Here is a 26,766-nt window from a genome sequence, read left to right as displayed (position 1 = left end):
CCCTGATTAGCACAGGGCACTATGAGACCACACAGCATCAGGTAATCTTCCCCAGGGCTGTCTGTTGGCACCAGGGGAATGGGGTAGGGAGGGACTGATGCACCCCTGGCAGGGGTGCGGTACTGAGAAGCAGCTAGAAGAGAGGGGGGGGGCGGCTGCGGTGCCGAGCGAGGCCAGGGAGTGCAGAAGCAGAGGCTCTTGAGTGCATGGAGGTCAATGAGGCTGCTGGGCTTCCCTGGCCTCCCTTTGCCTGTCAATCAGGTGGGAGTGCCGGGGCTGGCAGCTTTGATGGTCATCCCGGGACCTCGCACTTACAGCAGGCTGTTCCAACTTTCACTATGCCCATTCGTCTTCGTGGTTTGTACCCGCGGCAAGGAACGTGCTCCAAGGTCCCCCTAGTTTACAACTGCCAGGCCTGCCTGGGGGTGGTAGGTGAAAGGATGGGACAGGCCAGCGCTAGGTGTGGCTGGGCTGCTGCATTCCCCAGCTTCCTAGACTGAAGGGAGGGGGGTGGGTCTCTGGCACAGCCTGGTGGTGTCAAGGCACCTGAACAGAAGGCAGAAGCAGCACTGCTGCCATCTCCCAGTGTAATGCCTGCCAACTCAAACGCATCTCGATGCCATTAATTTACATTTTGATTCGACTTTCTTAATTTTACTTCAACTTCGTAAGACTCCAGTTTGAGAATCATTTTAATGTATTTATCTGTGAGGCAATTTGTTAAATAACCCCCAAGACTCGGGCGGGTTTTCCGTCCTGAGCTTTTATTGCAAGGCTGTTTTAAATTAAATTAGTCGTCAGGGCCCCTGAGTGCATTGTAACGGGATGAGTTCACCGCCAGCCCACTCGTAAAAGTTGTGCAAACCTCTGGCTAAAAGCACACACATAGGAAAGCAGGAAGCGGCTGCTCGGCTGCTCAATGGCCCCGGGGGCCCTTGGGAGGGATGTGGCGGCAGCATAGCCACCCACCCTTGTCTGTGAAACAGATTGCTCTTTGGGGGGGGTGCACCCCCAGGTCACAAGCTGGGGCTGCAGCCAGCCAGGCATCTCAAGAACAACAGTGAGACTGAGACAACACCTTCCCCTGTTGGCTCAAGCCTCAGGCGACCTGCTCCAGAGACCCAGCAGGTGTGTTGGGGACTGGTGCAGGCTTGGGAAGATTGTGTCATCATCCCCCTGGAAGCTGGTAGGCTGCATCCTGGTCTCTGTTTTAGGTCCCAAAAACACAGAGAGAAGACTGCTAGGAGGAGTTTGTGGGGAGTGAGGCTTGCCGCCCCCCACCCACCCCGGCCCAATCCCTGGCTGTCCCCACCCTCCTGTGATCTGAGCTGGCATCATCGGTGCTGGCTGTCACCTGTGTTGGGGGCATGGTTTGTGAGTGGAAAGGCGCAGGTATTGAATCTATATTTCATTTTCACGTCCACAGCTGCTATTTTGTGCGATAATGGATTCCCTCTCCGCATCCTCCAGGAGAGCCGGGCAGCGGGGAGGGCTGAGTGCTGTTAATGAGGACCTCGTCCTCTCCTGGGGTGCTTGCAGGGCCTCTCTCCCCACCGCTCTGCACCCATCTGTGTCTCCCAGGAGCTGAGCTAGCCTCCTACCCACTCTCCACGTGGAGACACTTCATTCTGTCACTCCTTGGTTTACCTGTCCTTCAAGCCTTTCGTTCCTCAGAAAATGGCCCAGGCCTGGAAAACCAGGGCTCTGGTCATGAGGAGTCAGTCATTTAACACATCGTGCCAAGTCTTAAGATGCCCACCAGTAAAGGAGGGGGGCGGGGCAGGGTGTGGGGGATGGTGCCAGGTGGGAACTGGGCTGTAATTACAGAAGAGACATGGTGGGGCGGAGCAGAAACCTAGCTCTAGCTCTCAATTTTGGACCTTGGACCATACGCTTGATAGTCTGTGCCTCGAGTCCCCCCTCAGGAGCATGTGTTTCTCATAGGCTTCGCGTTCGGTTCAGACTTGGGCCCAGGGCACCTCCTCCGCACTCGCAATGTGGGAAAGCAAAGTATCTAAGCAGTGTGATTATCCTGAGGTTTTTTTGTTGTTGTTGTTTCATTTTGAGACAGGGTCTCCCTATGTATAACCCTGGCTGTCCTGGAACTCCCTATGTAGATCAAGCTAGCCTAAACTAAGAGAGCTCCACTTGCCTCTGCCTCCACAGTGCTGGCGTTATAGGTGTGCACTGCTATGCGCTTCTTTTCTTTTTCCTTCTGTGTGCAGTGCTGGGATTGAATGCAGGGCCTAGCTCGTGCCAGGCAAGCACTCTGCCACTGAGCTGCACACACACTCCCGGCTCCAGAGCGATTCTCTAAATCCATCTTCCTCACCCCTTGGCAATCTCCTATACAGGCACCAAGACCCATGCAAAGGTCACCTCCCCTGGGAAGTTCCCTGGGACCTCAGCCAATTGCTCTGCTTTGGAGAGGAAGGAAATCCAGAAATGGCCAAACTAACTGAGTCAAGACCCGGCTGCATACCTTCCAAAGTGGGGTGCCAGGTACTCAGGGGTACATCCTACAGCAAGTATGTACGTGTACAAGGCCCTGTGTTCTAATCTCAGTTTAAACAAAAACAAGCAAAGCCTTCCAGACCTGATGCCTTCAGAACAAAGCCCAGCCTGCTGCAAGTGCAGGGGCGAAGGGCCTGCCCACCACCCTGGCCTCCGCCACAGCCACTCTCTGTCTCTACACCTTGCTCTCAGAACTGCTCGAATCCTAAGCCCACTGTCTACCCTGTATTTCCCCCTAGACTTTGCTCCAGGGGGAACAGTTACAGGAATCCTGGGTGGGCTCTAGAAGCGCTCAGGAAATGAAAGCTTGAACAAACAAACGATCCAGATCCTTGTGGACCCAGCTTTTGGCCTCTGAGTGCCTGAGGTGTTAGCCGATAGCAACCCCCCTCTGGCGGCCTTTGCCAAGCCTGGCTGGGGTAGCTGGGGAGGGCAGTAGAGAAGTCAGAGAAAGGCCCTACCTTGCCAGAGGCCCAGTGCTTTGCATCTCTGATCTTGCAGAGATGCATTCTGGGTTTTAACAAGGCTGGAGAAGAGAAGCCAAGCCTTGGCAGCTGGCAGCCAGGTCTCAGGAGACGGACTGTCATGCACACACGAAGCACCCTGAAGGCCCACCCAAGGCAGGCCCAGGGCTTCTGGCTGTTGAGCCAAGAGGGAAAAACAAAAACAGAAAACCAGACCGCTTACCCTGGGGTCCAGAGGCCCAGTCCTGACCCATCTTTCCATCTGGGGTCCATTCTAACTAGTGGGACCTTCCTTGGAGGAGGCCCCCTACCTTCAGCACAATCAGAACTGTCCACAGAGACTGCAGTATGGCTCCATTGCTTTCTGTCCCCAACCCTGGGCTGTGCAGTTTGGGGTCCCTCCCCTTCACTGATGTTTTATTCATGTAAACCCAGCCTGCATCTATGCTTAGAAGAGAAAATAAGAGAGAGAGAGAGCGCGACAGAGACGGCTACCAAGGCCTCTGGGGGTTTGCGTGGGTGCTGCCCTTCCAAAGGGCATTCTAGAAAGATCTAGATGAGTTCCCTCCCGAGGATGCCTGACAACCAGGGAGCTGGCATTCCATTCCATGGGATTCATTGTCACCTTTTAGTCTCTCACCGGGTTCCTTTGAAACCTCTCTGCAGCTCACAGCTCACTGGGGAGGGCCTGCATCCCCCGCCCTCACCCTGAAGCTACACTGGCTGGGGGCCTGGGAGGAAGCGGGAGGCATTGTCTGTGCTAATTGCATTGTTAGACCGAAGGTACTCACGTTCGCCTGTCTAATTTGGGGCCTTTATTTAATATGATTGCTGGCTGACAGCCGGGTGAGGATCAGCCATTGCTGCCCACGCTGCTGCTGCTGCTGCTGCTGCTGTGTCCCCACCACCCCTGCTCCTCTGTCCCAACTTGCCACCCTCCAACACTCTCCCATTACTCAATGCCTTCCCCACAGCAGTTTCAGAGAATTAAGATAAGAGAGGACAGCTGGGGCGGGGGGGGGGGGGGAGACCCTCTTAAGCCCCAAGACTGGCCTGGACTCCCTGCCTCTCCCCCCAAAGCTCTTGTTTACCCTTCAAGAAAAGCACAAGGTCATTCACCCAGAATATCCCGCCCCCCCCCTCCCCCTTGACTCCTTTACACTGGGGCTTCCCCCAAGCGCAGCCTCGGTCTCCACTGTTTTGAGGAGGGTCAGGTGTAGAGAACTTGCCCTGCCCATTCTCCTGGTGTTTTCATCGGTTAACTCATAAACCAGTGTTAATCCTAGGAGGAACACACTTACACTACAGATGGGGAAAGTGGGGCCAGAGAGGTTAAGTGACCAGCCCAAGGGCACACAGAGCTGTGGTGGCCTTTCTGCTGTTGCTCCTGGGAGGCTCCATAGAGATAAACTTCTACCAGCTGGCCTCTGCCTCAAGTGGCTTCACTGAACCCGGCCACAGCTGAAAGGTGGTGATGCCAAAGCCCAGTCCCTAGCACACCTAATGGCTCAGCCCTGGGTCAGGCCGGAGTACAGAACCAGACAGAGCCAGGTTGGAGGTGGCCCTCCTAGCCTAGTCTGTGGTGGTCGTGTAGAGCCTTGGCCTGGTCAGGCCCAAGGAGGTGGATGACAAAGAGCAGTGACTTCCCAGGAGGCTTCACTAGAGCAGAGGGACAGGGCAGAAACTGTCCCCTCTGTGGCTCCTTCTGCTGCAACCTGGACAGTCCCTGCACCCGGCTGCTCTGTGCGTCTCCCCAATGTGGGTGCCACAGGGCAGGGGCAGGCTGGGCCTGGTCTGCTGTGCTGTTGCATTGAGTCCCAGGAGAAGCAATGGTTGCCCCTATCCCCTCCCCTCCCAGGCAGACTCCCCCGTTCACCCCAGGGTGTAGATAAATATAACAATTCTAAACACGGGAGGACCTGTGAACAAACCAAACCCCAGCCAGTCCATCACTGGCTCCCCTATCACTCACCCACTAATTCATGCACCTTGCGTTTACTAAGCAACTGCTCGTGCTAGGCGTGTCGCAAGGCTCAGGGGCTATTCCGAGGAGTGAAGGAAGACAGCAGTGATGCCCAGCTGTGGGAACCTCTGCTTAGCCAAGTCCAGGACAGCAGCGCAGCGCAGGAGGCCCTGGCACACAGCCAAGTGGCCATCTCCCTGAAAAGGGAGGGAGGGGGGATAAAAGCAAACTAGGCTGGGGATTGGAAAGTATCTCAAAGGAATGAACAGAGCCAGATTTGCTTGGGAAAGTAGCCAATATATAAGGGAAAGAAAGCTGGGGTGGGTAGTGCGCACACCAAGCCCAAGAGCATCTGATTTTATTCCTCTGAACCTTGGTGCTTCAGGAAGTTGCCTGGAGACACATGGGGCAGGGAGTGGGGGTGAGGGGTGGGGGTAGGGGTTGTGTTGACTGGCTGGGTAGTTGGTTTTTGTGAGACAAGGTTTCTCTTAGTAGCCCTAGCTAGTCTGGAATTCACTCTGTAGATCAGGCTAGCCTCAAACTTGCCCCCATCCTCCTGCTCTGGAGTACTGGGATTATAAATCTGCACCCTCACACATGGCTGAGTGTTTTAAAATGCACACTCTGCGAACAGCAAGATGGCTCGGTGGGTAAAGGCGCTTGCTGGGAAAGTCTGACCTGAGTTCAGCAACCAGGGCACACAGGGTGGAAGGAGAGAATGAGCTCCTGAGAGCGTCCCCTGACCTCACATCGATAGAACTGTAACTTTAAAATAAAATGCAGGCCAGGTGTGGTGGCGCACGCCTTTAATCCCAGCACTCCGAGGCAGAGGCAGGCAGATCACTGTGAGTTGGAGGCCAGCCTGGTCTACAGAGTGAGTCCAGGATAGCCAAGGCTACATAGAGAAACCCTGTCTCAAAAAAACAAAAATAAAATAAAATGCAAAAAAATAAATAAACAAGTAAAATGCAGCTTTTAAGCCCCAGCTACAGATAATCCAGTCTAGCAAATAGAGACAGAGCCCAGCGCCCTGCTCGGTTTGTTTTTTGTTTCTAGACAGGATCTCACCGTATCTCACACTGGCACAGAACTCAGTATGTGTGGCCTAAGGGTTACACTGAACTTCTGTCCTTACTGCCTCCCTTTCTCTGGTGCTGGCATTACAGGTTTGCAGCACCGTGCCAGGTATGTGTAGTGCTGGGAATGGAACCCAGGCTTGCTTTGGGCATGCTAAGCAAGCGCCTTACCAACTCAGCCACATCGCCCTGTATTTAGGACCAGGCTTTGGTGATGCCTGACAGAGAGGCTGAGGGCATTGTGGGTCACGGTTGAGTGACTTGGAAAGCCCATGCTCGGTGCAGGAAGGACCCCTGAGGTGCAAGCAGGCCAGGCCAACTCCTTTTCCCAAGCAAATGCCCCTCACCTATAGGCTAGGGGCTGGAGACCCAGTGGAGGCGCGGCGTGAAGGAAGGGCAGACAGCGGTAAAGTCAGCGCGGGAGCATCCATCTGCCCTGACAGCCAGCAATTACACCGCGTGATCGCCAGATTACTCCAAATGCATTTATTACAGGGGTTAGAAGCGGGGGACTTATTTACTGGCAAATCCATACTCATTACAAGACTCAGCCTAGCCTAGACTGAAAACAGCTCAACTGAAACAAATAATTACCAAAGTCCTTCCAGCGCGAGACTCTCAGGTGGTTGTGTGTGTGTGTGTGGGGGGGGGGGAACACCAGGCCCTTCCTTGAAGCCAAGGGAGGCGGCGGCTGTTGGAGGATGCTGGGGTCGGCAAGGGGAGAAGCCGCTGTCCTGTGGTGGGGCGGGCTGTCCTTGAGCCTGACGCTGCAGTGCGCATGCTTGTCAAGGTCATGAATATGCAAACGAGTTCTAGGGCGGCGGCCGCCACGCCCTGCCTGGAGGGAAAGAGGGAGGCTAAGGTGCTGTTGGAATCTGAGGTTGAACCTAGGACGGAGCACCGGAGTTGCATTTTTCGGGAAAAACACGAAGCACCACCTCCAAGTTGTAGAATGAATGAGTGAACGAACAAACGAACAAATAAAAAACAAACAAACGAACTAAACGGAACCGCAGACAGCCCTTGTCCCTGGTCGGTTAGTCTGGAGAAGCCTGTTTCCGGCACCCAGGAAATCCTGGGTGGCTCATAGGCACGCTCAGCGTTAGCTGTCAGACGCCAGGTACTCTGGGAGGGCGTGGAGTTATGGGGTACAAGCTGCACAGTGGGGGTCCCCGGGCCCCAAATGGCTTTTATATACCCAACTACTCAGGTTCTAGAATTCAAATCATTCCGTCTTTTGGAGGGAAAGGTGCTGAGGCAAGGTCTAAATAGCTCGCGCTGACTTTGAACTCCATGTGGACATGAAAATGACCTTGAACCCTTTGCTCCTCCGGCCTCTACCCTCACAAGTTCTGGGGTTACAGACATGTACCAACCACCACACCCGGCTATTCTGGTGTCTTTCTAAGAAAAGGCAAAACATGCATTGGGCTGAAGTCCTTCCTCCCATTTTACAGATAACGACATTGAGGCACAGGCAGGGCCAGGGCCAGCCCCGCTCCTTCCAGTGGGCTCATGGGACAAGCACCCACTGTGCTCTGGGGCCCTGGACCACGGTGGCAGCAATCAATGCCAGCGCAAGGAGCTGTCAGGTCGATTGAAATGTGGGCCCAGCCTCTGCCCGCTGGGCAGATGCTGGCACCACCACCCAAGCCTTAAATATTCATTCACTTGACAGAACACTAATTAAACAAAGTAAGGTGCATTATTACTTGATTAAATTTTTTATTGGCAGCTTAATTGGTCTGTTAGTTGCCCCTTAGGGAAATGTTTCTGCTCTACCCCCACCTCACCCCTGTCATGTGGGAGGGAGCCCCCCAGCCTCCTGCACTGTCCTTTCCTGCACGTAGTGCCCAGGGCACCCCCAGACACATCTTCCCCTGCCCACCGCCCCACAAAGCCGTCCACACCCCCTGGCATCGAGGGCCCTTCCTTGTTTTGTCTGTGGCAACCAGTTTGCACTGGGAAGGGAGCTTCTCCTGTCAAGACCACCTGAGATCCTTAAAATGAGTATCTGAGACCCTCTAGAGATGGACTAGATCCATATTTGAGGGGATGGGCGGGCTGGAAATGTAGCTCAGTCGGCAGAGTGCTTGCCAAGCAGGCACAAGACCCTTAAGTTCGATCCCCAGGACACCATTAACTGGGCACAGTGATTCACGTCTGTAGTCACTGCAGTTGAAAGGCTGAGGAATGGGAGTTCAAGACAAGCCTGGGCTGCATTAGCAAGTTGGAGGCCAGCCTGGCCCACATAAGGTCTTGTGTCCAAAACAGACAACAAAAACCAGGCTTGTGGGGATGGTGCCATCTTGACTCGGCCCAGTGAGGCTGGATGGCCTGGCCTTCTCTGTGACAGTTTCCTCATGGTCACAGCCTTGATGCTACCTGTTAGCCAAGTAAGGGTGGAGGATCCAGGCCAGGGACGGATGTAGCTCAGTGATAGAGCGCCTACCTACACTGCACAAAGCCCTAGGTCCAACTTCCCCAACGCGGGGTGATGGGAGGCATGAGTAGTTTGTCAGGGGAGGAGGCCTAGAGTCCCTGAGTACTCAGGGCTAGCTGTGGACAGGTTTGAGATGCCTCCGCAGAGCAGGCGAGACCACCCTGCCCTGTGTAGCCAGCCTCCTGCCCTATGGCAGCTCCATCCAATACCCCTACTGATGGCGCAAAGTCTGCCTGCTCAGGTGTACCATATCCCTTTCGGGGTGTGCACCCAATACTTCCCAAGTTGGGCATACCTTCAGTGGAGCTGAGACTGGCAAGGTGCCTCTGTACCAGGTGGCACCTTTACCGGCATCTCCCATGACTCTCCGGTGTCAGGCCACCCGTTCCCCCAATCTATCCTCTGGTACAGCAGAACTGGTGAACAGTCATAAACCAGCCTGTCCTCTTAGTGCCAGCTATGCACTGTGAACCTCAGTTTCCCTCAGTGCAAAACAGGTGCTTGGAGGAAAGCAGGGCAGTGAGTGGAGGGCCAGGCCAGGGATGCGAGGAAAGCCCAGGCTGGGCACGGCTCAGTTGGTCTCTTCACAAACCCAGCTCCTCAGCCCATTTAGCAAATGCTAAACCTCTCTTTGGGCAGTAGAGTGAGGAAAGAAAATGGGATCTTCCCAGAGCATCTTGGGTCTACACATGCCCCTCACCTTGGCTGCACCCATCTATCTGGGTCAGGCCGAATATGGGAGCCAACCCACTGAGGGTCCTGCCCAACCCAGCTATCTTCTCTGAATCCACCCACCCACCCTCCAGAGAGGACCCAAACCCCACTGACTACAGAGGAATCATCTGGATGCCCCAGAAGCCGCCGCTGGCAAGCAGGAGGCAGGGTAATTGGCATCGTGGGCTGCGAGTGCAGGAAATGAGTGGCCGCAGCCGGCACGGAGCGGGAAGCTACTCAGTGTCACCAGCCTTATCTAGGAACAGGCTGCCCAATTACAGGGCCGTGCCCGCTACGCCACGCAGCTGCCAGCTCCTCTGCTGCCCCTCCCCAGTGCCCTCACTGTAGCTCCAGGCTGAGGAATCTGCTGCCCCTTTCGGATCTGGGGCAACTCTCCAGGAAAGGCTCGACCTGACACTGCCCCCTCCCAGATGTGCAGCCACAGGTGTTCTCTGAAGCCTGCTCACACGCCTGCTCAGCTCTCCCAGCAGCCGAGAGAAAGGGCTGGTAATAATTTTGTGCGTGGACAACACTCCAGCGTCTATCTGGGAAATGCAGTCACTGGGGGCTGCGATTGGGTGTCATATATTAGGAAAATAGGACTGTAATGGGTTTTCAATTGTACATAACGCAGCCAGTATTACAAGATTACACTGTGTGGTACTTGGTGGCTCACAGATGGCCGAGGGACACAAGTCCCAGAAGTGCTGAGCCTAGGGTGTGGCTGGATTCGGGGGGTGGGGGGGGTGGGGGTGGGGGTTGCCTGACTGACTGGTAGCATTGCGTTCCGAGCTACAGCCCAGACATGGCAGGTGCTGGGGTTTAGGGTTGGCCCCGTCTGAGTTCAGATCCTGTGACTTCTCCCTCGCTGGCTCTGGTTTCCACATCTGTAGTGGAGGGGTGCACCCACCTGCCTACAGGATTGTGAGAATTAGCTGAGCTGTAGAGAACAGGTGCTCAACCCGTCATGGTCCCTGTCCTCCTGTCCCTGTCATGCACTACTTTATGGGGAAATCTCCTTCTTTGTGGACAGAAGGGCAGACGGGTGCTCCTGAAGACCTCGCTTACAGCCCACTCTTCTGAACTTGGCCTTCCCAAGAGACACAAGCGTTGAGCTGTGGGTCTTGACCACACATGCAGCCAGACAGCCTCAGGATATCACCCCCCCCCCTTCTGCACAAAGAGCCAGCGTCGTCTGTTCAGCTTATGGAGCTGCCCAGCTTCCTCCCCAGCCAGGGCTTGCTGCCTGCTGGCCTGGCATTGTATGCCCTGAGAATGACATAAGCATGGCCACCATGCTTTGTACTCCCACGGGCTTTCATTTTACCTGGGCATGTGAGGTGCAGCTGCTCCAAGCAGGAACTGGGCATGGAGACAGGACAGATGAGGGGCCCTAGCATCTGCCCCCCAGGACTGCTTGGACTGCTATCCCCACCTCTGCACTTAGCACCCAGCCAAGCTTACCTTGAAGCTGCCATTTCTCCTAACCTTAGAAGCTAGAGACTAGCTATAGGCTCAGGGTAGCCTTAGACTGAAGGGCATGCCTCAGTGGTCTATCCTCGGCACCACAAAAGAAAACAAATTATTCAAGGTGGCTCAGAGCCCCACCCAGAGCCTCCCGGAAACCCAAATGCTAGAGTAACACTCTGTTTGGAGAGCTGTGGGTGGTCATGTCACAGCTGGCCTGTGAGGTCACAGAACAGAGGTCAAAGGCTAGTCTTGGGTTGGGTTGGGCTGCTGAGCGAGGAGGAGTGTCCTTCCAGAGTACCTGCCAGGTAGAAACTAACCAGCCCAGAGCCTAGGGCCCCGAGTCTGATCTGTTTAATAGCAGAGGAAAGTGGGGGGGGAGTGGGGCAGCTCCGTCACCACCCTTACTTCTGCCCATAGTTTACACCATCCCCCCCCCCACAGCGTCCCCCTCCCCCGGATTAGCATAGCACCGGTTCTGGGTTCTCAGATGTCCCTAGTGTGTGCCAGCCAGAGCTGTCTGGTGTCACCCGGACTCTGGCCCTCTGGAGCATCGGGTTGGAGTGCATTAGGGACAGGACTGGCCATCCACCTGGGCCCTGAGCTGTCACCTCCAGACAGATGGAACACTGGGTTCCGTCTCCCCATCCTTCTGTCCCTCTCTAGTGGAGCCTCCTGTTCCCACAGCTGCTCCCCCAACCCTCATCCCACAGACAGCTTGGTGAGGATGTGAGTGTGAATTTCCACGAGAAGGGAGGCCCTCCCTGTCACTGCAGCAAAGAATCTTGGCTGGGCAAGAAGCGGCAGGGAGGGACGGAGAACTCAGAGAAGATGCCCAGGCAGGTGAGGACCACCCCCCACCCCATAGGTTCGCCAGACAGCCTCAAAGACAAGGAAGCTTGCACGCACGTGCTGAGACCCAACCACCCAGCCCCATATTGCTGCGGGGGCTGAGTTAGGCCCTGGATCCCACTCTCAGCTCTCTGCCAACCCATCCCGCAGCCAGGACAAATCCGACAAATTGTGCTCCAGTTCCAGAGACACTCTGGGGACCAGAGGCCTGGGCCGGAGGTCTGACAGCAGATCCCTCATCAGAGCCCCAGAGGGCCTTACATGCACAGCTGTTAGCAAATGCCAGCGTGGCCTCCGTCCCACCCCGTGGAACAGTGGCACGCTCAACAGTGACTAGCCAGGACTAGTGCTAAGCGCCGTATTGCAAGGAGGCCTGAGCATCCCCCATCCTCTCTCTCTGCCCAGGGGAAATGGAGGCAGTGTGGAGGAGCCAGGCATCCAACTGGCGCTCCATCTGTGACCATCATCTGTCCATGTGTCCATCCTCCTGCAGATGGGTGCTTCTAGTTTAACGAGCCAGGCCCTGGGGAATGGAAGCCAGGGACGAGGCTTCTGCAGAGCTCACTGCCTCGTGGGGGTGAAGGAGACAATGGGCAGCCAAATTTTCACATGCCCAGTGCCCTAGCCTCTGCTCTCCTCAGCCCCAGAAGCTGCTGAGCCAGAAGCTGCCACTCTCTTCCACCCACCCAATTCCGGACCTGTGCAACGCGCCTGTATATGTGTCGGGGGGTGGGGGGTGGGTGGGGGGGGTTGCCTGCTTGATGAAGGGCAACTCCACCCACCCAGAACCCAGCTGCTTCCAACTGGTATTTAAAGAGGTGTCCCAGGGCGACTGTCGTTTATTCCACCCACCCTGTAGAGTCCCTCTTCAAGGTAAATCAAAGGCAAAACTGCCAGCTACCGTTCACACCCCCCCAAACACACCCACACCCACACCCACACCCACTGTCCCCAAGGATGCCTCAGTCAGGCTGGGCTCTCAGGCAGGCAAGCTCTGTGCTGGAAACAGTAGACTTAGGGGCAGTAAAGTGCCAAGGCTGCTCTCAGAACACACAGGTCAAAGTGATGCTCACACTGGCTGGGGGAAGCAGAGAAGCTTCCCCCAGACGAAGGAAGGCAGTAGTAGCCAAGACAGGAGGAGAGGTTGTTTAGCTGGTTGTTTGGGGTGTGGGGTTGTATGTGTGCTGAGAATCACAGCCTGGCACATGCTAAGCACACAGTCTTCCACTAAGCAATGTCCTCAGGTGAAGGAGGGTTTCTACTTCTTTTTATAAGCAATACTAGAAGGCCCTAGAAAGTGGTTGGACAATGCCACCCAAGGTTGTAGCCACGTAAGAGGAAGGAAGGTGGGTGACAAAAGTGTTGTGGCAAGGAGGAGCATGCTCTGTGTGTGTGTGGGGGGGGGGGGGTTAACAAGCAAGAAACAAGACAAAGACGTTAGTTGGTCTCAGTGGCAGCAAGAGGGAGAGGTATGGCACCTCCCATTCTCTCTCCCTAAGGAATGTTGGACCCATTTAAAACACGAGGCAACTCAGGCCCAGAAACTGGGGCTTGCACTGGTGTAGACAGGGCCCAGCAACTGATTGCATCCTGCCAGGTGCCTTAAGCACAGAGGAAATTAAAAGGGGTGAGGGCTGCTTACAGCGTGTTCCGGGGAACCCCACCCCCACCCTGTTGATATTTACTGGAAGCGCAGGCCAGCGCTTGCCGTCCTGGGGGAGGGACACATCCTGCCTTCGCAAACTTGTTAATAATCCTCCTTGTCAGGCAGTTCCTCCTCGGCTAGCCTAAATCTCTCCTGTCATGGCTTGAGCCAACTGTCTCTGCCATGGCTTAGTGCATCCCGGAGCAAGGCGTTGATCTGTCTTCTGCCCCTCTGGGAGACATAAGGACATCTCTGAGGAGGTAGTGGTCCTTCTTTCCTGGCCCATGGTGGTTCTTCCTTCAGCAGCAGCATTCCTTCCCTGGCTAGCAGTGGCTCCCCTGTCCTTGTGGGAGGACCGAGGAGTGCGGAGCTGGCCTTTCCATGCCTGCTCACAGACTAAGGTGGCAGCTGTTTTTTGCCACTAGGACGCAGGCAGGCCTCCCTTCCCAAGCCTGAACTCACTGGAGGGAAGTCAACCACATCTCAGAACCACAGAGCAGGGTGCTCCGCAGAGCGCCTGGCACAGGGAAAACACTGGGTGGAGACAGAACCGCCTGGTTCTCCTGGAGGGAAGCCGACTATGCCAGCAGAGGTGGGCGGAAGGAAAACAGAGATAGGAACACAGTCTTGTATCTCAGCTCCGCCACAGAACCCAGGTGACCTTGAACAAAACTCCCTCTGCCTCTACTGGCAGGCAAGGGGGCTCCGGTTGCCTTGGACACGGGGTCACCGGCCTTTGTCCTTGCTGGGCTGGAAGTAGCCAGGGCCTAGAAGCCTCAGAGCAAGGACAAGAGAAGAAAGCAGGGACTCCAGTCACTTCTTGGGCAATTGCGCCTGCTGAGGCTCAAGAGCATTCTTGCTCCCAGCTCCAGCTCTAACTATCTGAGCAAAGTGTCTGGGCTGCACTTAACTCTGCAGTCGCAGACCCTGCTTAACTCCCCAGCCCAGGCCTGGGCTCCTGGTCACACTCCTGGCGGGGGTAGGGGGTGGGGATGGGGGAACACAGCCATCCTGGCCAACCTGACCCTGTGCTTCAGACACTCCAAGGAAGGCCTGACCTCACAGCTACATCCCAACCCAGACCTTCAACAAAGTACAGGCTGCGAATACTCCCCACTCCCACCCCGTCTGCAGAGCCTGGCCTGGTTAATCTGCTTCATTAAAGGCACTAATTAATTGGCTTAATTAAAAGGGTAACCTCAACGCCAGCAGATCTCCTCCTGATGAGCAGGAGACTTGAATGAGGAAGCCAGCGTCGAACTGGTGCATCGCACCCACCCCTGGCCCTACCGTGCCCTCCTGGGACCACAAACCCAGCCATAGTAGCTCTTGGGTGTCTGGCCTGGGAAATCCCAAGTAGACTCCAGCCTGCTAGCCTCCTGGCTGGGCCCTCTCCCACCTGTCAGGAGGCAGAAGTGAAAGCTCACCTTGACCCCACGCACTTGCAGCACTGCTCAGCTGCAGCTAGGAGCCCAGAACAGAAGCAAAACAACAGAACCCAGAACAGGCCAATAACACTTTGAACAGGCCAGGAGGGACTGCCAACTGCCGTAGGGGGCCAGGGCTAGCCTCACTGTGCCTGTTTGGCAGGCAGCTGGGCCCGAGCTGTGGTAAAGTCCAGCAGGAGTTCTAGTGGCCCTGTAGCAGGATCCGCCCCACCCCCACCCCCGCCCCCCAGGGAGCAGGGAAGGGGCCTCTGGAGCCCCAGTTTCCATTATCTCTACTCAAAAGAACTGAGCTCAAATCCCAGCTCAGTCCCAGGAGCTGGAAGGCCATGGCAAGCGTCCCCTCCCACAGTTCCCCATACACAGACTACCTGCCAGGGATACCCAGTCGACTCCCTTTCCAAGTAGAGCCTTCCAGGCTCAGCAGGAAACAGAGCTGGGATTGATTAGTCATGCCTGCCAAGGGTGGTGGTTAAGAAGTACAGGTCTGTGTACTATTCTCACTCAGCCCATTCTGCCAGGCCTCAAAAGGCTAAGCCTGCCATCAGCGGAACCTTTCCTACTGTCACAGGGAAATCATACTCACAGCACCTCAGCTCGGCTCAGTCTCTTCTCTGGACAGCACGAATTTGTGCTCTCTGCCAACTTTGAAGAGAACTGAGCCTTTCCAGTTTAAACTGGAGGCTCCGCGCTGGGCACTTGTAATCCTAGCATGTGGAAGGTAGAGGCTGAAGGATCAGAATTCAAGGCTATCCTCTGCTACCAAGGTGGGGGCCAGCCTGGGACTCCGCAAGGAGAGAGACAGAAAGAGAGAGACTGAGACCTTCCTTCCGGCATAGGCTCCCTGCTAGAAGCCTCTTTTGCTCTGAGTCTGCTCTTTCTGAGGGAGGGAAGTGGCAGGGGGCTTCCTCTAACAGATCTGTAGTGGTACAGACACCTTCCCTTCCCTTCCCTTCCCCCTCCCCTAAATGGCCACCCCCCAATTGCAGCCCTCTTCCCTTACCTGGACAGCCTCCCTAACAGGTGGCATTATTAAAAAGATGGCACTCAGCACCCAGGGACCAACCAGTCATTCTGCCTCTTTTGTGGCCCCCCAAAAGGGAAAAGGCTAGACTTCAAGATGAAATTGAGGGGTTTACAGTATTCAGAGGAGCTCAGCCAACTCCCCCTTTGGGGTAATCTGGACAAAAGTCAGAGTGAACCCAAAGGCCTGAGCCTGTCCCTGGCCTGTCTGAAGGACAAGCCTTGGGCAGTCTCGCCCCTGCCGCGAGTGGCCCGGGCCAGCACTCCACTGTCAGCTTGCAGCTTCTCCATGTTGAGCCCACAGCAGAGGCGCAAGGCCACCCGTCAGACTTAGACAGACTCTGTCTCTGCACAAACAGCTGTTCACCAGCTCCACAGCTCTGCCGCCCAGGAGAGGTTCCAGCAAGCCCACCCTCCTCCGCTCCCCCCCTGCTCCCCCCCCTCCCCACCACCACCCAATGATGAGACTCAATCAGCGGCTGCCCTGGGGAGGGCGTGGCCACTTGACAGCGGCTGTCACCACAGCTTCAGGCTGCCAGTGAGGAACAGGGCACGAAGCCTCTAAAAAGCAAGGCTATGGGTGTAGGAGGCTTCGGGGTTCAGAGGGAGAGCCTGGCTGGCACCCCTTCACAGGAACCTGTTTCCCATCAGAGCCCTGTGGGGTGGGGGTGGGGGGTGCTGGTCCAACAGAACCTAGCGCCGTATGGGACACGGAGTGCAGTCAGGAAACATCCACCCTGGATAAAGGCTGCCACTCTGTGGCCCTCCTCAGCCAGGTCAGATCATAAGGCACCGAGGTAGGGACTGTCCACAGCAGGTGAGCACGGGGACAGAAGCACAAGCCAGGACCGGAATCCGGGCTCAGGGTAGTCACACTGAAGGCTGCAAAAGATATCCATCCACTCAGGCCCACCAACCTAAACCCTGTACTGGGTTTGCCCACGGGCGGCCTAAGCAGATCCAGAAGGGACAAAGGGGGCTGGAGAGACGGCTCAGTGGTTAACAGAAGGCACAAGGGGAGCATTAGATACAGATCCCAGATCTGAGCCCCAAGCAGATCTCTTGGTGGTCAAATCCTCAGGTCCCGGCTGTGTTGCCAGTTTTCTTTCACCCACCTCGTAAGGCTGGAGTCTGGGAGGGAAGAGAGGGAGCAGGGCTGCCAGGGTTCGGAAGGGGCCCCAGAGCCTGCACCTGTCGCCCAAGACCCCCACTTCCCACCTGCAGCAAGAGGCCCAGAAGGAACAGGCCCTCACACCCACTCTAAGAGGCCGCTCATCAGCCATGACAGCAAGCAGCATTGACTGTGTATAATCTGGCATCCAGCTGGGCGGGCTGAGAACAGTCCCGAGGCCCAGGCACCCTGAGGGAGACTTGGTCTCTTCCCTCAGGGTATGGGGGCTCAGCCTGGAGCAAGCCTTCCCTGGGGAAGAGACAAGGGGCCTGCAGGGAGAGAGCTAGGACACAGAGGAGCCAGGTCATAGTCCCCTCTGCAGAGGTCTTCACCCATGGGTCTCAGCACTCATTTCCTAGATGGGGAAACTGCTCCTGCTCAGGGTAAAAAGGCAAGCTGGTTTGCAGCCCGCCATGTTTGTCTCCCAAGCTGTCTCTCTGTCCCCACGAGTCCCATAATACTCTGGCACCAACAGGTCCACATTCTACCCTGAAGGCCTTGGGAGTCTTAAGCCAGCCCCCCTGTCTATCCAGCCCCTGACTACACAGTGGATTCTGGGGGTCCTCCAAGAAGAGTACTACCGTGGGGGAGGCTTACCCATCAGCCCTCCTAGTCTCCCCTGGGACTCCGCAGTTCCTTTCATCCCTACCCAGGGCCTCACACACAACTTCAGACAAGATACCAAGATGCCAAGGGCTCAACGCACAGTCTGCCCACCACCCACGTTCAGACAGGGGCACAGACATCCCGGCCCATTCCTAAACAGGAGGATCAGAAGTTCAAGGCCGAGGACACACGAGAAGCTATCTCAAAAAGAATGGGGGAGGGTTTCAGGAGCGACCTAGGTCCAAGCTCCAGCCCCGGGGTCCTAAGATCTGGGTGAGTCTCATAACCCTCAGGGTTTTCTCATCCCTAAATGGACAGAAGAGCTGCATCCAACAGGCAGGATGCTTTAGGGGATCCATTAAAGAAAAAAAAAAAAAAAACCAAAAACCGAAAACGCCTTCCAGAGCCACACAGGAAGCAGCGGCCCCTGCATGGCAGCAAGCCTATCCTCACCACCACCGCCGCCACCACAACTATTGCTAACGTTGCTATTCCATGCTCCATATTTCCCCCATCTGCACCCCTGCCAAGTCCGGGCTCTGCCTCGATGGCTGGATCTGTGAGCAGGCTGCTCCTGGGTCCTTGCTTGGTAACACAGATCACAGCCATCCCAGACCTAGGGCAGGAGCCCCCTGCACCCCAGCCTCCCACAGATCAGGGCCCTGTCCTGTTGACCTCTTGGGTCAGGGCAGGGGCAACATCCTGGCACAAAGGCTGAGCTGTCTGTGCCTCTGTCCTGGCAGCTGCCCGTGGCCAGCCCTTTTGCCACAAAGAGGCCTTTGAGTAGCTGCTGGCGGGAGCAGGGCTCTCCTTGAAGGCCCCCGGCTCTCACAAGCCCTGTCTGTCTGGAAGTCCATCAGCCAGAGAGACAGCTGCCGTGGGGGCAGGGTCCGGGCCCTGCCCTGCTCCTGGACACATTGTCACCCCAGTCTCCTCAGCTCCATCCTAGGATGCCCAGACAGGACAGACAGCAGGTCTGAGATCTGGGGTTGGCCTCGGGGCTGGCAGGACAGGACATGATCCCCGCGGGCCTCCACAGAGGCACAGGAAGTTGCTTCAGGGTTGGGGCTCTGCCTTTCCTGCTTCCCTTCATGTTCTCAGCCTCAGTTTCCCTACCTGTAAAATAGAGCACTCCAATTTATACTTGACCACTTCAGAGAACCCTCACTGAACATTCCACTCAGGGCAACGCAGGTAGCGAGATCTCAGAGAACGGCAGCCCAGCTGCTACCTCACCAGCCCCACAGCTGCTGGAGGTGAAAGCAGTGTAGGAATGGGTCCCAAGACAAAGACCTGTCTTGTCCCCAGAACTGCATCAGAATGCTGGGGGACCTTAGCCGAGTGACCGAACCCCTCCCTCTGAGTCTCAGGTTTCCCCTCGTAGCTCACGCCTGTATTTTCAAATACTGTAGTAGAGGCTGAAACAGGAGTTGTCATGAATTCTAGGCCAGACTGGGCTACCGAGCAAGTTCCAGGTCAGCCTGGGCTAAAGTCAGACTGTGCCTCAAAATCACAAAACAAGGGCCAATGAGATAGCTCAATGGGACTTTTTCAGTAAGCCTGGTGACTTGAAAAAGCCTGGAATCCCTGTGAGTCTGGAAAGAGATCCAACCTCACAAAGCTGTCTTCTGACGGCCATTACATCCCATGTGATGCGCGCACACAAATCTTTTAAAAAATAAGGCTGGAGAAGTGGCTCAGAGGTTAAGAGCACTGGCTGCTCTTCCAGGGATCATGAGTTCCATTCCCAGCAACCCCGTGGTGGCTCTCAACCATCTATACTCTCTAGTGCCCTCTTCTGACATGCAGGTGTACATGCAGAGAGGGCACTCATATACATAAAATAAATAAGTAAACACACTCTTTTAAAAATAATTAAAAGTTAAAGGGAGCCATTTATGGATGAGCTAATGAATGTCAGATTTGATGTCACAGGAGGCAGAGGAAGGTAAAGGGAGAGGGGTAGGGGCTGAGTATGAACTAGCCACCGAGTGTGAGGCCTGCCAAAGTGTTAGAGGGAGGGGGCAGGAAAACTAGTCTCTCAGGGATCAGTCAGGTAGGGCTTCCCGCAGGAGGTGGCATGCGTGACTAGCTGTGGTGGGGAGTGCACAGTTGACGACTGGTATGATGACAGCCATACCTGAGCAGAAGTGCAGGAAAAGGAGGTAAGGCTGAAAGGCCAGGCTCAAGGTTTGGACTCCGTTCCAGAGGAACTAGGGAGCTACTGATGGTCTCATAGGCAGCAGGTAACTGAACTGAGTTAGATGTTTTAAAAACATCTGGCTGTGCGCCGGAGGGTAGGAAGGGGCAGGGATGAGCAGCAGTCTGCAGGGTACCCAGGCCTTCCTGATAAAGCCCAGCCCGTGCCCCCAAGCCTGCTGAGTGTGTGTGAAGGGCACTTGGACCCAACCCCTCCCCCAGCCTCTCTACACCCAACATGCCTGGCAGCCCCAGGGCACTGTCACACCTAGTGCAGGGGACACTTTGGGCCTGGATCTACCCTTCTTTATGCAGTCTCCTGTGTGAGCCTGTTTTCTCTGCTGTCAAGAAGGGAGGGAGGAGCGCAGCTGTCTGTTTCCATAGAGCTACCACGGGGCCAGCTTGCTTTGTTTTGTTGTGACTTGACTTTGAGGTAAAGGGGATGAAACCCAGGGTCTTACCTAGTCAAACACTTTACCACTGACCCTGTTTCCCCTCCAGCCTGACAGACAACAAGTTGCAAACTAGAAGTTTCTACAGGAAGTAATAACCCTGCCCTGGGCTTCCTCACTGTGGCAGGGAGTGCTGAGAAAGAAGGGAAGGTGTGCCTTTGGGAACCAGAGGCAGGAGCCATGCTGAGGGAAACAACTCTTATTGCCCCTCCCCCCCCACCACCACCACCTGGATGCTGTGCCTCAGTTAAGCGAGATGCGGTACATGACCCACACAGAGCCACTGCAGCAAACAAATGCCCAGCGTGGCCTGCACGGCTACTATTGCATTGTTAGCTTTGAATTCCTTCCCACCTCTTACAGAGGGGTGTCTTAGTTTTGGTGCTCAGGGACACTCGTTAGTCTGTCCCTTCAGAAGCCAATAGGGCTGCTCAGCTGTGGATTAGCTTGTCAACAGTGAGTGTCCTAGTGCCCTGCCGCCATCAGTGCTCCAAGGATTCAGCTCCACCCCCTGCTGCACCCACCCAGCTGCACCTCAGTGGAACTTGCTCCCCTACTCTGGAACTGGGCCCCCAAAGAGCTCTAGCAGCCAGGGTTGAGTTGCAGCACCTCCCCGTGAGAGCGGCCCAGCTGCCCAGCCCGGGCTGCAGAAACTGGCGGAGTAAATAATGACATTTCCCCCTCTCCTCGCTCTTCGCCCCTTTCCCCTCCACAAATAAATTATCAACATGCCCAGGTCCCAGCGGAGTGGAGCATATCTCGGGGAACAATGAAAAAGCTTTTAATAGGATTCCAGGAGCTGCAGCCGCTCGCTCACCACCCTAATGGAGATTGCTCTGTGACCGCAGGCCACCAAGCGCCCTCCCAGGACCCTTGCTGTCCAGCTCCTCCCCAGGGCACCAGTAGTGGCACAGCCCAGCTGAGCCACCTGCTGACGTCACAGTGGCGTCCTCAGCAGAGTGAGCATGCCGCCCCTCTTTGGCTCCGGGGCCTACCCTCCGCTCAATGATCGCACCTCAGTAAGGCTGTCCCCCTCCGGAAATGATGCCCCTTGCCTGCTCTGCCACCACACTCCTCTGCATTATGAGGCCAAAAGTGTGCTAAAATAACACCATTGCCCACACCATGAGGGCACACAGTGGGGCCTCAGGAAAGGAGGCTGAACCCGGAGAGGGTAGACACACAAGACTTACTGCCAGAGGAGACTGCCCTGAAGCCCTGGTCACGTGCCCTACTATGGGATGCCCAGGTCTATGAAGAGGGAAGAGCGAGCCCCTCAACACTGGTACCCTCAAAGTGTGCCTCGGTCTCCCTGCCTGTCCTTGTGAAAGACGGAGACAGACAGAGAGACCAAGTACTTCTCCATAAACGAAACTGCTGTTCCTCTGCCTGTGTGTGACCTTGGGCAGCTAACTTTACTGCGCTGTGCCTCAGTTTACCCCCAGGGTACCATCATTCCATCATATATTGAAGGGAAATTGAGAGCATGTGCTGCCAGTTGCCATATGCTGGCCATGTGACCTTGGTCTGGTCACTTTCTCTGCCTGAGCCTCAGTTTTCTCCTCTGTACAATGGGGACAGTTGTGAAGTCTGATGAGAGTCTAAACTCTTAGCCTCTAGGCGTAGCACTTTGGAAGTTACGCAATGTACACAGTGATGGTAGCTTGCCAGGACCCAACACAAAGACGATACCCAGTAGACCCAGTAGGGTCCCTTTTGGCCTAACCCCAGGGAACCATCCTTAGCTAAAGGTGACATGTGAGCTCCACACCCCGCTTCCCACAAACTGGCTCTGTCCCCTGCAATGTCCCCAGGGCCCAGGGCCCCTCTCAGGAGTTACCAATACCTGCCTCTTCGTCTGCTTCATCATGACCTAGGCCTTTGGAGTCCCATCCCTCCCACTGTGTGCTAGCTACCCCTGGGTGCCAGGCCCCAGCAGCTTGGTAAATTCCCCCATGGGCCCGCCTATTGGGAAGGCTGAGGTGTTGTAGGAACAGGAGGCTAGCTCCCTGGAGCCCTGGGGAGGTCAGTGTCCTGTCACTGAAGCGGGCTTGGTCTCTGGCCTGCCATTTGAGCTCAGGAACCTCTGGCTCCCACCATGTTCTTCAATAGGCCCACAACATACCATCTTTGTATTGCCCCCAAATGTGTGCTTGGCTGCCCCACTTTATTGGTGTGGAGACTGAGGCGCAGCGATGGGAAGAGGCCCATCCAGGGACTCAGCTGACTGGTAACAGGCAGGATTCGAACCCAAGGCCAGTGCCCCAGTGCTGTTACTCCACTCCCTGGCTGTATGGCAGTAGACTCATCCACGCAGCCTTGGACAATGCTTTTCTTTGCTCTGTGTCTCAGTCTCTCTTCTCAGTAGGAAGCAAGCAGAAGCTTGTCAGGCTGGAGTGCCCTGGAAGCTGAGGTGTGATACTGCCCAGGTCCTCACTAGCCCATCTGAGGGGTAGTCCAAGAGCTCAGAGTCACAGAGCTGATGGTGGCACTGGGACTCTTAGAGGAATTGTTGTGGGGTAGGGGACGGCACACAACACAGAGACTGTGTCCTGCACCATCTACCTCCCTGGGACACAGAACCTCAATGAAGAGGGAAAGGGTCTTAAGACCCCAGCCAGCTCTCTGCTCTCCGTGGGTGGGCAGCCCTGCCTGCCCCCCACTTGCTCTCTGTTAGGAGTCTGTTAGGTTGTCTCAAGGGTCCCACTCTGGTATCTTCTTGTTCCTTTGCATTCAATCCCACCCCAGTGACAGGCCCAAGACATGAAGACAGAGTCAACCATCCAAGGCAGGACAGTGACAGCAGCAGCGCAGTGAGGGCCAGGTGAGGACAGCAAGGAGGCAAGAGATATGTACGCAAGCCAAGCGTGTGCACGTAAAGGCAGGTGTGGCCATTGGAGAAATGTAAGCTTGGGCACAGCTGTCGTGAGTTCCTGACCTGGCCTTGGGGCTGGGACTTGACTCCACCTACCAGCCAGCGGCCTGACAAAAGGAGCAAGAGAAGGGGGGAACCTCACTTGGTCCCCGTTAACCAAGAGCAGTGACACTGCACCCCCACCTCGTGCTTTAACTAGACCAGGCAATTTCAGGAGTTGAGCTGCACTCCCCTGATCCTCCATGTCCCTGGGGGTAGGATGCTCACATTTCCTAATCCAGTAAGTCTCCCAGGTCTGGCCATATGCTACAGCTGGACAGATCTCCACATGTAACCCAGGGCCATGTGTCCTTAGGGCAGGTCAGTCTGATGATGTACCCTGAACTTACCACAGGTAGGTGAGACCTTCTTTTACTGACAGTGACACACAGAACACTAAGGAAAGCCAACAGTGACCATGACTCCCAGGACCCTGCCCTCTCCTGTTTTGTTCTGTTTTTCAAGACAGGGTTTCTCTGTATGCCTCTGGCTGTCCTGGAACTCTGTAGACCAGGCTGGCCTTGAACTCAGAGACCTACCTGCCTTTGCCTCACAAGTGCTGGGATCAGAATTGTGCATCACCACTACCACAGTCACATCTCACCTTTGCACAGGCCCTCGGGGCCCTGTGAGCCCTGAGTTCACTGTAGCCCCACCTTCCTCCTCCTGCTCCTCCATGCAGCCCTTGGAACCCTGCCCCCAGGAAAAGCCCATCCCGGAGACAGCACCCAGCAGCAGTTTTTGAGGACATTTTCCTGAGCAGCAGTCCCCAGGCATCGCTTCTGGGTGGAAGGGGAGGGGTGGAAGAGTGGAGGGGCTGTGGGGACGGGGTTCAACAAGAGCAATTAGCTTTTGTTGATAAATGCCATTTCCTCCGAAGTCATCTCCCCTTTTTTTTTTCTTCTCTCCTTCTCTTGCTCTTGTGAGTGATCTCTCTCTCTCTCTCTCTCTCTCTCTCTCTCTCTCTCTCTCTCTCTCTCTCTCTTACAGTTTGCTAAATCTGTTGTAATCTGGTGCCAACGATTAATTCAGGCAGAAGGAGGGAAAAGGGAGTGGGAAAAACACAATACTGCCACCACCTCGGGAGCCACAGAGGCGGGAGCAGCCAGAGCTAGCGCCTCATGGCCCCAGCCTCAGTCCAAAGCCCTCCCCACCTCCATGCCAGTCCCCACAAAGCCTGATGCATCTGGGCCCCAGCCACAGATGCCTGGGTTCTGTGCTCTGCCTGGGAGGCAGTGTCCCCTAGTGGTTAGCTGAGCCCTGCACAGCTGGGGCCTTCTCCCTTGGCCTGCACCCCAGTCCTGCCTCTCGGTCCAGCGCCCCTACCTGGAATCCCCCTTCATCACTAGCTGACTTAACTCCAGACCACGGCCACTGCCATGAATAAGGCCGGCGAGCCCTGGACAGCCCAACATTGTGCAGATGAATACACAGTACAAGGAAGCCCTAAATGGGCCAGAGAGGGCGATCAAGAACACAAGGCGTCAGTTCCAGTCCCCATGCAAACACCTGAAGCCACCTGCCGAGGGGTCCAAGGGTGGCCCTGTTCCCTCTGCCCCTGAGCTTCGCATTCCTGTCCTTCCTCATGACTCTAGCTCAACCTTCCTGTCTTCCCTCAGATACACTCCCCCTGGAAGCCTCCTCCACCCAAGCCTTCCAGGCAGCCCAGTGTGTATGGCTTGGCCGCCAGCTGCCCCCGGGGGTGCCAAGTTTTGTTGTCATCACTGTTTTGAGACAGGGGCTCCCTGTGTAGTCCTGGCTGACCTTGAACCACGTAGCCCATGCCGCCTAGAATTTCCTGAAATCCTCCTGACTCAGCCTCCCAAATGCTAGGCTTACAGACCTGTGCCACCACGCCCAGCTTCAGGACTGACTTTCTTGTCTTTTTTTTTTTTTTTTAGAAGAACCTCACTCTGTAGCTTTTGGCTGTCCTGACATTAACTATGTAGACCAGGATGGCCTCCAACTCAGAGCTCTCCGCCTGCCTCTGCCTCCTGAGTGCCGGGACAGAACTGCTTTTGTTCCCAGACTCTTGTCCCAGAGCCCAAGGCTGTGCCTGGCTGGTCTCAGCTCTCCTAAGAGAATGAGCTGGAAAGAAAGGAATAAGAAATGAGGACCGGAGGTGTCTTAACCTCACCCTCCCTTCCCCCAGGACCTCTCCTAAGTCCTCTCCTTCCCACCCCCCACCCCCAGTGCTTGCTTCCTTGGCCCTTGCAGAGTGAGGACACCGTGCATACAGACCCCATAGTGTGGGTGCCCCAGAGCCAGGGTTGTGGTGAACCCAGCAAGCAGAAGCCCCAGAATCCTGACATCATCTGCATGGTGACTGACCCTGGGGAGCAGCTGGCCTCTGGGGGCCACAGGCAAGTGCACAAACAGAATCTACCCAGCACACAGGCAAAACACAGGCCTACCGCCCAGACCCCTCAGCGGTCCAGCTGCTGCTAGGGAACACCAAGCTGGCCATAGGTAGGAGGCAGGGTAGGAGCACTATTCTTTCCTTCATCCACTCTGGCTATCCAGTCTGCCCTTCCCAAGCCCTGGCTAGGGCACGTGGACCCCTACTCTACACCGAATGACAGAATGCAGCTGCCCAGGCCCAGGACAGAGCCAGAAATGACAAAACAATCTGGGCTCTAGGGGAGGTATACCCAGAGATAGTCACATAGAGGGCCAGGCCTCAAGAGCAACAGCCAGGGCCGAGGCTCACGCTTACCCACACCCTTCTGGAGCCCTGTGCTCTCCCTGCTAGGAGGCCAAGACTAGTAAAGTCTCCTTACCCTCCAGGGAGGCCTTAGGACCCTCAGCCACGCCCACACTCTCACATACCACAGCTCCCTATGGGCCTGAAGTCAAAACTGTGTTGTTCCTGTTGCTCTTGGATCTTCTCACTGTCACTTGGACTAAAAGGGGCACTGGTATCGAAAGCCCCTGCCATCAGGCGGGCATTGGTAAGGGACCTAGCAGCCCTGCCTACTTCCCCAAGGCCTAAAGAAGCTGTAAGTACAAGCCCACACAGCAGAGGAGGGAGTTGACTACAGGGGATCCATGTTGCTAGGTATGGAATCTGCTGAAGGCCTGCACATTTCACCTCATGGTGGGTGCCCCGAAATAGGTTCCACTACTGACCCACTTCCCAGATGAGGGAGCCCAGGCCCATGGAGACCAATCTTGCTGCAGGCCAGCTGGCTAGGCAAAGGAGTCCTTCCCAGGCGCCACTTAGGTCCTTAGGACCCCCTGAGCCTGCATCCCAGTGTCCCAGGAACAGCATCAGCTGGGATGGCAAGATGTTGGATGTCATGTCCACATGCAGGGATGAGCCAGCCCAGGGGGCAGAGCCTGCCCCCACAAGCCCCACCTCCAAGATCAGGCCACTTTGTGGGGGTCCTGACTGAGGTGCTGAGGATAGGTGGGAAGGGGTGGCCAACAGGTTCCCCGAGTCCTAAGGGGCATGCAGCGAGGCCCCTTGCCCTGCTCCCCGCCACCGCCTGTGTGCCACCTGCTTGCACAGGAGGTAGCTATGCCTAGCTGTCTCCAGAGGCCTGGTCATCATCCCCCCTTTTTTTTTTCTTCTTGAGACAGGTTTTCTCTGGGTAACCCCTGGCTGTCCTGAAACTTGCTCTGTAGACTGGGCTGGCCTCAAATTCAGTGATTTCCCTTCAGCTGCCTCTGCCTCCTGAGTGTTGGGATTAGAGGTATACACCACCACGGTCGGCTAAACATCCACTTTTTTTTTACATTAGCCACAGCACTGGCCCTCTGCAGGCAGGCAGCCGGCTCAGGGCCTGCCTCTCTGTCTCTTAGACACCTGAGGAGTG

At 55.8% G+C, this 26,766-nt stretch overlaps 2 protein-coding genes and 1 long non-coding RNA gene across 6 annotated transcripts in view; 2 read left to right on the top strand and 1 right to left on the bottom strand.

Moving 5' to 3' along the window:
* MACROD1 (mono-ADP ribosylhydrolase 1) overlaps positions 1-26,766 on the top strand; it is a 139,745-nt gene that overhangs the window by 78,353 nt on the left and 34,626 nt on the right. The window lies entirely within an intron of this gene.
* The window catches only part of FLRT1 (fibronectin leucine rich transmembrane protein 1), a 71,213-nt gene that overhangs the window by 41,604 nt on the left and 2,843 nt on the right, over positions 1-26,766 (bottom strand). The gene's annotated exons all lie outside the window — the stretch shown is intronic.
* On the top strand, positions 10,902-12,223 carry LOC311586520. Its single transcript, XR_014775555.1, has 3 exons — positions 10,902-10,949; positions 11,355-11,484; positions 11,899-12,223. It is a non-coding gene; the product is annotated as an uncharacterized lncRNA (long non-coding RNA).

This window comes from Acomys minous (genome assembly GCF_964271855.1).
Source record: "Acomys minous genome assembly, chromosome: 2".
Lineage (NCBI taxonomy): Eukaryota > Metazoa > Chordata > Mammalia > Rodentia > Muridae > Acomys > Acomys minous.
Note: the sequence above shows the minus strand (reverse complement) of the source record. Positions and strands in the feature narration are given on the sequence as shown.